Source organism: Lampetra planeri, chromosome 23, assembly GCF_965212315.1.
Source record: "Lampetra planeri chromosome 23, kcLamPlan1.2.h2, whole genome shotgun sequence".
NCBI classification, from domain to species: Eukaryota; Metazoa; Chordata; class Hyperoartia; order Petromyzontiformes; family Petromyzontidae; genus Lampetra; species Lampetra planeri.
The window spans coordinates 5,324,081-5,334,900 of record NC_136129.1 but is presented as its reverse complement, the minus strand read 5'-3'; positions in this window follow the sequence as shown (position 1 = coordinate 5,334,900).

The following is a 10,820-nucleotide window of genomic DNA, read 5'->3' as shown; positions in this document are numbered from 1 at the left end:
CCAAGTATATTGTGTGCAGTGCATTCAGCCATTCCAAATGCGACATTTGGCAATGATGGTTAACAGCATGAAAATTGTATCTTTTAGAATGTTTTATGAAAGCGTTTAAAAATACTTAGGAAGTGGTACAGTTAATGTTTTTTAAATCCTTTATATTAAGTTTGCGTGCTTGCTTGCTTGCTTAGGACCGTGCAAATCTTTCGGTCGTTTTTTAACCCACTTCCCGTGATCCAATCGAGCTGACATTTTCCACACAGACTCGTTGTGCCAGACAATTATTGTTCGTGAAAAAAAATTCCCAACATTTTACACTTTTTAGGCAAAAAAAATTATTTTACATATATTCAAATAGAACGCATTCATGGCTTTGGCTGAACGTCAGAGTGTAAGAGCCCAGAGCGTTACCCCTCCACAGGCCGTGGCGGAGTAGCGCAGTTGGTAGCGCCCTCGCTTCCCATGCCAAAGGTCGCGGGATCGATCCCCGCGTCCTCCACAGGCGAATATATTTTTAAATCCTTTATATTAAGTTCGCTTGCTTGCTTGCGTGCTTGCTTGCGTGCTTGCTTGCTTAGGACCGTGCAAATCTTTCGCTCGTTTTTTAACCCACTTCCCGTGATCCAATCGAGCTGACATTTTCCACACAGACTCGTTGTGCCAGACAATTAATGTTCGTGAAAAAAAATTCCCAACATTTTACACTTTTTAGGCAAAAAAAAAATATTTTATATGTATTCAAATAGAACTCATTCATCGCTTTGGCTGAACGTCACAGTATAAGAGCCCAGAGCGTAACCCCTCCACAGGCCGTGGTGGAGTAGCGCAGTTGGTAGCGCCCTCGCTTCCCATGCCAAAGGTCGCGGGATCGATCCCCGCGTCCTCCACAGGCGAATATATTTTTAAATCCTTTATATTAAGTTCGCTGCCACGCATATAAAGGATTTATAGTGAAAAACTTTGTTTTTACGGGTTATACTTATTTAACAGCTTACCATGTAAATGAGAGAAAATAACATGACATTTTTTCTGTTTATTACCTTAAGTGCACAAGCTCCATTTGCTAGTGGTGGTTAGATTATAGATTTGCATAAATATGGTTTGAATTTTTTTTATATTTACAGGACAAGTCACATTTAAAGCTACAATCATTTTGGGAGTTACTTGAGGCCAGAAGTAGCTTATAAAATGTTACTGTGTTGATGTATTATATAACAGGTTTGCTTTTTCTATAATTAATGTCTAATGTCTCGCATCTACAAACGATATAACTATCTTCATGTGGAACCTCTTTATGTTTGAGATATCAGACTTATCTCCACATTGTCATTAGCAGTGCCACATTATTCGGATAGTGCTTACATAAATCTCTACTGGATTACCATTATTCTTCAAGACCTCGCTGGTAAAAAATATTGATTTGAAGTATTGTATGCTGATTTCAAGTTGTTTTAATCTGTCTTTGCTTAATTAGTACTAATAGCTTGGTTTTTTTGAGAATCTAGAAATATTATTTTGGTCATGATCAATATTGTGGGCTGAGCAACTTCTCAAAAGCGCTTTGGCTTTCGAGAAATTTCTTAAAATGTTGATAATAGGTGTGAAGATGTTAAAACACCAAACTGAAACCTTTTACAAGGAACCATGTCTGCATTAACCACAATGCTTGTGGTCAGAATGCAAAAAAATAACATACTGTAATATATGCATTGTCCTTGAAACTGATTGGTCAATTGTCTTTGGGCTGTACGCCTTTTGGCGTCCTCTGATCTAACACCGTTTGAGACAAGGCTCAAAATAAAGCTGTCTCTGGTGTGGACCAATTAGTTTCAAGGACAATGCATATATTATCAGTGTTTTTTGTTTGCATTCTGACCACAGCACTGGTTAATGCAGACATGATTCCTTGTGTAATAAAAGACTTGACCACGATCTCTGGCTCAGTGTCCTTTATTTGGTCCGTACTGTATTACCCACACGGCTGTCTCCTCTGCTCAGTCCCCACAGTGCTGACTCCGATGTCTCTCCAGTCTCCACCAGCAGCCCCTCTGTTGGCCTCTGTCGCTCTTGTAGCCCCCACAGCAGCTCCGCTGCTGTTACTCTCTCCCAGCCCCCCTGGCTCTCACCGCTGCAGCTCCTCTCTCTCTCTTGCTCTCTCCGCAGCTCTGACAGCCTCGTGCTGTCTCCACACACACACCGCTGCAGCTCCTCTCTCTCTATTGCTCTCTCCGCAGCTCTGACAGCCTCGTGCTGTCTCTCTCTCTTCGTCGCTCCTGCGACTCTCTGCAGCCACACCGCTGCCTCTGACACAGCCTTCCTGGCTGTCCGTGCCCCCCTCCTCTCGTTCGCCCGCGTGGCCCCACTCTTTTCCATTCACACCCCGACTGACTTCTCTTTCCGGTTTACCCACTTAAGGACCCCAACCTTTCACCCACGTCACCTGGCTCCGCCTCCCCGTGACGTCACATCCGGAAGGTCGCTCACGCCCGCATTACACCACCCTCCCCCGTAGAAAAAACCCAGCCGACCTCGGCTGAACAATACCAAAGCGTAATGCGGTGAACCGACCTTCCGCGCTAAAGGACACCAAGCATGCAATATAACAACAGAACAATAACAACAAGAAACATCACGGACGTACAGAAAGCATGCAATAAATACAAGGGTAAGAACAACAACACAACATACAATCAACGAAACGTAAGTGATTTAGAGCGTGTGCGCGTCGCCGGCCCGTCCCGGACGGTCGGCGGCCCGCTCGCAGAACGGGAACGCGATGGAACTCGATGAATGACGGGGTAATTCTCCTGTTGCGGTTGGAAGTCCACCAACGTCCCGTGTTCCCGAAGAATCAGTCTTGGCCGTGTCCTTTGAATGTGCCTGCGGCGGGGTCGGAAGGGCTGCAGGGCTCGAAGGTCTCGCAGACCTGGCAGGCGCCCTCCGAGCAGGGCCCCTCGTCCCCCACGGTGTCACGGCCGACCTGTCTGGAACAGGTACGACAGGCGCTCGAGCAAGATCAGTGGACGCAGGCAGGGGAGAGTCGGCAGCAACAGACCCCGGCAAGGCAACATTGGGAGATGACGCATCACGTAGGGGAGCAACATGGTTTCAACCGCGACGTATGAACAAACCAACGGTGAGACCCAATCTGAACGCGCGCCGACTGTGGATTGGGAACCTCAATGAGGCGCACAGGACCATGCCAAGGTTTGTGCAATTTAGGAGAGGTCCCCGGCCGCACCTGCGGACAATGGAGCCAGGCCAGGTCACCAACCTTCCAGGGGCACTCCCCCTCAGACCGCCGAGCATACCGCTCGTTCCGGGCCTGGGCTTTGGCCGTAGCCACGCGGGCGTTTTCCCGCGCCTCCGTAACCCGGCGAACCGTGTCCTGAATGTATTCAGGGAGTGGTTTACGAGGTCCCTTTACCCCAGTACCCAATTGCACATCCACCGGAGGCACGTTTTCCCGACCATACATAAGGTAAAACGGCGAAGACCCTGTAGCCGCATGGGGCGTCATCCTGTACGCCGAAAGCACTCCGGGGATGTGCAGATCCCAATCTGATTGCTGTTCACTCACAGTATGGCAAAGCATGGCAGACAATGTCCTGTTCAGCCGCTCAACCATACCATCCGTCTGCGGATGGTATGGGGATGTCCGTATTTTCTTAGTCCCAAGGCCCGCGCACACTTCAGCCAATAATTTAGAAGAGAAATTTCGGCCCTGGTCCGTGAGGAGTCTCTCAGGCGCCCCCTTGTCCATAATGTACCCAAACAAAAATGCGTCGGTGATGGCCGCGGCCGACTGATTGGGCAACGGCCAGGCCATCGGCCAACGGGAGAGATACTCAACCCCTACCAGCAAATATTTATTTCCCCTCGCCGATGGTGGGAAGGGTCCCAATATGTCCAGTGCCACCAATTCATTGACTCTAGACACCTGAATCGACTGGAGAGGCGGCACGTAAGGATGTTTAGGCGGCTTACGCCGGGCGCATTCAGGGCACGCGCGCACGTGCCCTACGACATCTGTCGCCATGCCGTGCCAAAAATAATGACGTTGTAACGTCAACAAAGTCTTCTGCACCCCTAAATGCAATAGTGTGTCACAATGGAGAGTTCTAATCAACTCAAATCGCAAGGACGTTGGTACCACCACACGCCAGCTTTCCTGGAACCTTTCTTGCCACATAAGCAGACCATCTCGGAGAGCGGTTCGCGGCCCCACAGCCGAACTCGGACTCCCATTGTCCCTCAGACCGCTTCCGCATGGACAACAACGACTCGTCCATCATCTGTTCCCGAATCCAGACAGACCGCGGCAGATTTAAAACCCCGTCAGTCGGTCCGGGTTCCATCGGAGTATCCGACTTCTCGACGGCCAACGTAAGCGGCTGAGGGGGGTTTAAAATCGGCGAACACCTATGCGTCCCCGATGTACATTTACAAGGGGCGCGCCCTGGTAATCTGGAAAGTGCGTCAGCGTTCGCATGGCGCACTCCCTTCCGATGTTGAATTTGGAAGGAAAATTCCTGCAGCGTGTCCAACCAACGTGCCCACTGTCCCGATGGCTGGTCCATTTTAAGTGCATATTGCAAGGCCGCATGATCCGTACGCACAATAAAAGAACGACCGTAAAGGTACGGTCGAAATTGCCGTAGGAAAAAAACAACCGCCAAAAGTTCTCTACGAGTGACACAGTAGCGTGTTTCCGCAGGCGACAAGACTCGGCTACCATACGCCACGACGCGCTCTACGCCCCCTTTAGACTGTGATAATACCGCCCCAATACCTGTGTCACTCGCGTCCGTATCAAGAATGAAAGGGCGATCAAAATCGGGATAACCCAATGTCGGGGCCGTAGCCAATAGATCACGCAGACTCCGAAAGGCCGCCTCTTCCGGCTCTCCCCAAACAAATTTCCGTCCTTTACCCGTAAGGAGATGCAAGGGCCTCGCAATCGTCGCAAACCCCGGCACAAATCTTCGGTAATACGAGGCAAATCCCAAAAACCGCCGAACATCCCCCACGGAGGCCGGAGTCGGCCAATCCCGAACACACGCCGTCTTTTCCGGATCCGTGGACACCCCCTCTGCACTCACAATGTGCCCCAAATAACGGACGGACCGTTGCAGTAGGTGGCATTTCTTTGGTTTGAATTTCAAATTGGCAGAGCGCATCCTCGTGAACACCGTCTCCAGCCGCGTTAAATGTTCCTCAAATGTGCGGCTGAACACAATAATATCGTCCAAATATATAAGACACGTCTCCCACTGCAACCCCGTCAAAACGAGCTCCATCAATCTTTGAAATGTAGCAGGGGCCGCATTCAATCCCATCGGGAGGCAGTTGAATTGAAATAACCCCTGCGGCGTACGGAATGCGGTTTTCTCCCGTGAGGACTCGTCAAGGGGAAGCTGCCAAAATCCCGAAGAGAGGTCCAGTGTGGAAAAGAACTTAGCCCCCGACAATGCGTCAAGGGAGTCGTCCATACGCGGCAGGGGATACGCATCTGCCACCGATATCTTATTCAATTTCCGGAAATCAACACAAAATCGCAAGTTGCCATCCTTTTTCTTAACCAAGACCACAGGAGCGCCCCATGGGCTGTTAGATGGCGATATAATGTCCGCAGCCAACATGTCTTCCACCGCCCCCCGAACGTGTTCTCGCTCCGCTGGACTCATCCGATGCGAATTTAATCGAATAGGGGCAGCGTCGCCCGTCTCAATGTGATGGGAAAGCAACGATGTGCGTCCCAAATCCAAATCATCGGAGCTGAACACATCCGAATACGTCAGCAACAATTTACGCAGCGCATCACGTTGCCCCACGGACAGGGAAGAATTTTCGTCACATAAGGTAGCGATCCAACGATTATCCGAACCCCTTGGCTCGGAAACACCAGCGACCACTCCTCGGCGATGCGGACAATCGCGCGTCGCAAACGCCGTAGTGGCATGTGCCACAACCGTACCGGCCGGAACACGGATGTTTTCCACCCCCGCATTAAGCACCTGTAAAAACGGTAATTGATCCGGCCGGACGATGGTCTGTGCCCCAACTAACGCCAACCCTGTTGTTATCGTGGCGGATGGCGACAACAAGACCCCTACTGCTCCTAGCCGATTGGGCAGGGGCTTCCGATACCGCAAGGGTATAAGCATCTGTGAACCAGGTGGGATGTCCACAGATGCGACGGACAGCGCCTGCACCTGTACGGCCGAAGCAGGTCGCCCCCAGGGCGACGGCAGAAACGAGATTCGACGCCCCCCCGGCAATTCAATACAATTTTCATTGATTTTAATCAAAATGGGCATCTTAGCCAAAAAATCCGTGCCTAGTAAGCAAGGAACCGCCAAAGATCTCGATATTAACACAACGCCCGAAGCCGACACATCCCCAATAGATATCTTAGCATCCACCTGGCCCACGATACCCATACTACCCCCGTTTGCAGCGACGCACGACCCATAAACCGGACGCACAGCCCCCGGCGGAATGCCCAACAGATGGAAAATGACATCCGATATAATAGTCGCAGACGCTCCCGAGTCGACCAAAATGCGCACGTCCACACCTTGTATAGACCCCGGTACAGTGGACGAACCCGTAGCGGCCGCGACAACTCTCCGTGCCAATTTGCGCCACTGCGTAACTGAACGACAAGGCCCCGTCGATGGCCTTTCTTTAACAACAACAATAGGATCGCGCAACACAGGTGGTGGGTGAGGTGTAAAGCCTTGCCGGGTGTCTGGTGCGTGCCGACATGCCTGTTTCGGAGGTTCCTTGGTCGGCTTGTCCGGTGTTGTGGCCTCCTGCTGCGGCGGACCCGGGAAGCGGGCCCAGCAATCCCTGGCGTAATGGCCCCTACGGCCGCAGCGGAAGCAATCGGCATCGTTGCGCCGAAGCGCAGGTCTTGCATCCCGACGGCCCCGTTCCGATGGCGTAGCGCGCGGCCCCGGCCTTCCGCGTCCCGACCATGGAGAGGAGGCGGCCGTCAGCTCCCGAGGACCCCGCTCATCCGGCACATAGATCGCCTTTGTGGGGTCCCACCCCATCGCGCCTCCTTCCTTGACGGGCCCACCCGTCCATGCCGCCACTTGCTTCCAGCGACGGAGATTAAACTGCGCATCCAGACACTTTGCTGCCGCCCTGGACGTGAGCTTCTCATGACCACACACAGGCATGGGGATCCCCAGATCCCGAGACAGCTCCAGCATCTTTCCCAATATGAGAGGCTCGAGCAGATCCTGTGGCGTCTCAGGATATGCTGCCATGGCCAGCTCCAACACCGCACCCCTGAACGCCACGGGCGACTCTTCGGGTGCTCGTTGTCGTTGAGCGAATCGCCGATGCGCGTCGTCAGGTGGCTCATAGGCGTCGGCCATTTCCTCAAAAACTCCACATAAAGTCTTCTTCTTATCGGCCGTTATGGAACGGAAAAAGCGAACAGATTCATCGTCCAGTAGAGTCGGCAACACTTCCAAGGCCTCAGCATCGGTCCATCTTGCGGAACGTACCGCCGCCAAGAATCGGCAGGCGAAAGCGCTCCAATCGCCCCCGATGGAGAATTCCTTAACTGTGGTGAGGTGGCGACTCCGACTCCTCTTCACGTTCTCTTCAATTGTTGGTTGTTCTGGAGGCAAATTCAAAAAGGCGTCGGCCCGCGGCGTGTCCAAGATGGCGGTTTGGCGCCGCGGGACGCGCAAGATGGCGGCTTCTTGCCGCGTGGCTAATGGCGGCGGCAGGGCAGGCAACGTGGCGGCCCGTGGAGCACCTTCAGCTTCCTCCGTCGTCCTCGGCGTGACGAGTTGACATAGCTGCGCCAGGACGTCCTTGAGTGCCTCCAGTTGCACCGCCATCTGTTGCCATCTCTGATCAGCGTCCGATGATGTTGACGGCCCCGCCATCGCGCCGACATCTTCCACACCCGTCCCCATGCTCGCTTCAGCAGAGCTCTCCTCCACCACCCCAGCAGGATCCATGGTTGGAGGGAATTCGTCGTCGTCGGACGATGAAGCTGATGCTGGCGGCGGAGTAATCTTCTTCCTCACTTGCTTCGACATGCCGTTTCACTTCTGGCACCAGTGTAATAAAAGACTTGACCACGATCTCTGGCTCAGTGTCCTTTATTTGGTCCGTACTGTATTACCCACACGGCTGTCTCCTCTTTGCTCAGTCCCCACAGTGCTGACTCCGATGTCTCTCCAGTCTCCACCAGCAGCCCCTCTGTTGGCCTCTGTCGCTCTTGTAGCCCCCACAGCAGCTCCGCTGCTGTTACTCTCTCCCAGCCCCCCTGGCTCTCACCGCTGCAGCTCCTCTCTCTCTCTTGCTCTCTCCGCAGCTCTGACAGCCTCGTGCTGTCTCCACACACACACCGCTGCAGCTCCTCTCTCTCTCTTGCTCTCTCCGCAGCTCTGACAGCCTCGTGCTGTCTCTCTCTCTCTTCGTCGCTCCTGCGACTCTCTGCAGCCACACCGCTGCCTCTGACACACAGCCTTCCTGGCTGTCCGTGCCCCCCTCCTCTCGTTCGCCCGCGTGGCCCCACTCTTTTCCATTCACACCCCGACTGACTTCTCTTTCCGGTTTACCCACTTAAGGACCCCAACCTTTCACCCACGTCACCTGGCTCCGCCTCCCCGTGACGTCACATCCGGAAGGTCGCTCACGCCCGCATTACACTTGTAAAAGGTTTCAGTTTGGTGTTTTAACATCTTAACACCTGTTTTGTTGCCAGAAAAAAGGGGAAAACCCTATTATATTTTGGTACTGGCAAAGGAGGTCCCTTGATTCTAAAATGTTGTTGCACTGTCTCTTTTCTTTATTTTATTCTTAAGCCCACTTAGCTTTATTTCTTAAGCGTTCATAACTTTAATATTGAGCGCTGCAATGATTACATTTTTCCCACGTCATCTGATTTGTGTGTTACCCAAATGTCACTTCACGAATATATGTTTTAAAAGGCGTCACAGTATTTTATAAAAAAAAAAAATCCTCATATTTTGGTCACTGCGACAGTGATCTAAGTATCTAGTTTGACACGTTAACCATGAGGCAGATATTTAATTGAAAATTTTAATATTTTTTTTGGCGGCTTCCTGAATTATTGCTGCTGTTACAAATACGTCTATCCGTTATTTTACCGATTTTGGTAGGACACGTTTCAAGATTTTTTTCGATAAGTCATTACAATAGTGATTCAGAATTATTGGGGGTAACTGGCTGATGGTTAAGTGTTATTACAGGTGGCTGCTCATTGAACATCCCTTAAATGATTATTGGAAAACCTCGCCGAACACGGTTTTATCCAACCCCTGTTTCGGCTATGCAGTTTACTTAATGAGGTATGTGTTTCGGAGTTATATTTCGGCTATACGTGGTTTGACTGTTAAGATTGTTGCTAAGATGTAGTATAGGCTTGCAAGAGGTGAAAGTGCTGCATCTGTTGGAAGATCCTCTGGTGTAAAGGAATTTAAATGAATGTGTGATAATATAACCGTACTCACGCAAAACGCAAATGTTCACATAGCCACATGCATCTAGCCGTCCACTCGAAGATGTGAGTCATACAGACACCTAGATGGCGAATCATTAATATTCAAGTGACAGTATGAGGGGCGAGCGTTGGGCGTGAGTGCCGCGGTGTGGTAAGAGTAATGGAGACGAGGGTTTTGTGTTGCGGTAAAATCGAAAGAATGCACACGCAAGAAATGGAGAGCGACTTATAACAATAACAGGCAGAAATTTAGAATTTGTTAAACAAAGAGGGAGGGGGTGATAATTTTGGACCCAGGAACGCAACCCTGTTTCCCATAATATATTGTATTTGTCGAACCCGGTTTTGCCCCATCACTGCGTTTTCTATTAACGTAACCCCCGCGCCCGACGATTTTTTTCCTGTTCCTATTGATCAGGATGACCTGAAGAAGCATTCATTAGTCATTCATTACGAATACCTGCTGTTTAATGAGTTGGCAGGTAATGTGTTGTGAAATGTATCGTGGGTGCTCCCACTATTCAAAACGTTTTTGCCAGCGTGGAAGAAGAGTAGAGCAAAATACTCTTCGAGTGGCATTTTAGAGCTCCCTTTAGTGGAGGCCCTTCCACCATCGTTGGAGTGAGCAATTAATCACAGAGCTGCACCTTGACAGTTATATTTCTCCCTTAAGTGGTCTTAACGAATAATCGCTTCGTGTTATTTTACCAATAGGTCATATGAAGTAATTCATTTGTCCAGTGACTAGGGCCTGTTCACGGTGATGTCAACAACTCGCTTGTGTTGCCTGCTTAGAATTGTTTCGCTAGTTTTAACGTCGGGGAGACGAGTTGTCATGTTGGGGTGAATCAGAGCGCCGTAGATCCCATCAAAGGTATCAGATCGTCACTTTGGTTGTTGACCTCTTGTGAGTGAGTTATCTGCAACTCGCTGAAGTTAAACTTCGAGTTAATTCAATAAAACATGATACAGCAACGCTTGTCTCCGAGTGGCATATTTATATTCACAATAATCATGCTCATACCTGTCAACCCATACTGTTTACACGCAACGAAAATGAGTTTTGAGGTCCATACGGCGTACAGCTGTTTCAATACGGGCAAAAAAATGTTTCTCGTGATGGGACTGGAGGATGAACGTTCAGATTTATAAAGGCACGGGGTGACCAATATGGTCTGAATTTGTCTAATATAGTAAGCACCAGAGGTGGGACAAAGTCATTGTTATGCAACTCCAAGTCGAGTCGCAAGTCATCAAATTCATGACTCGAGTCTGACTCGAGTCCAAGTCACATGACTCGAGTCCACATCTCATAGGTGGGACAAAG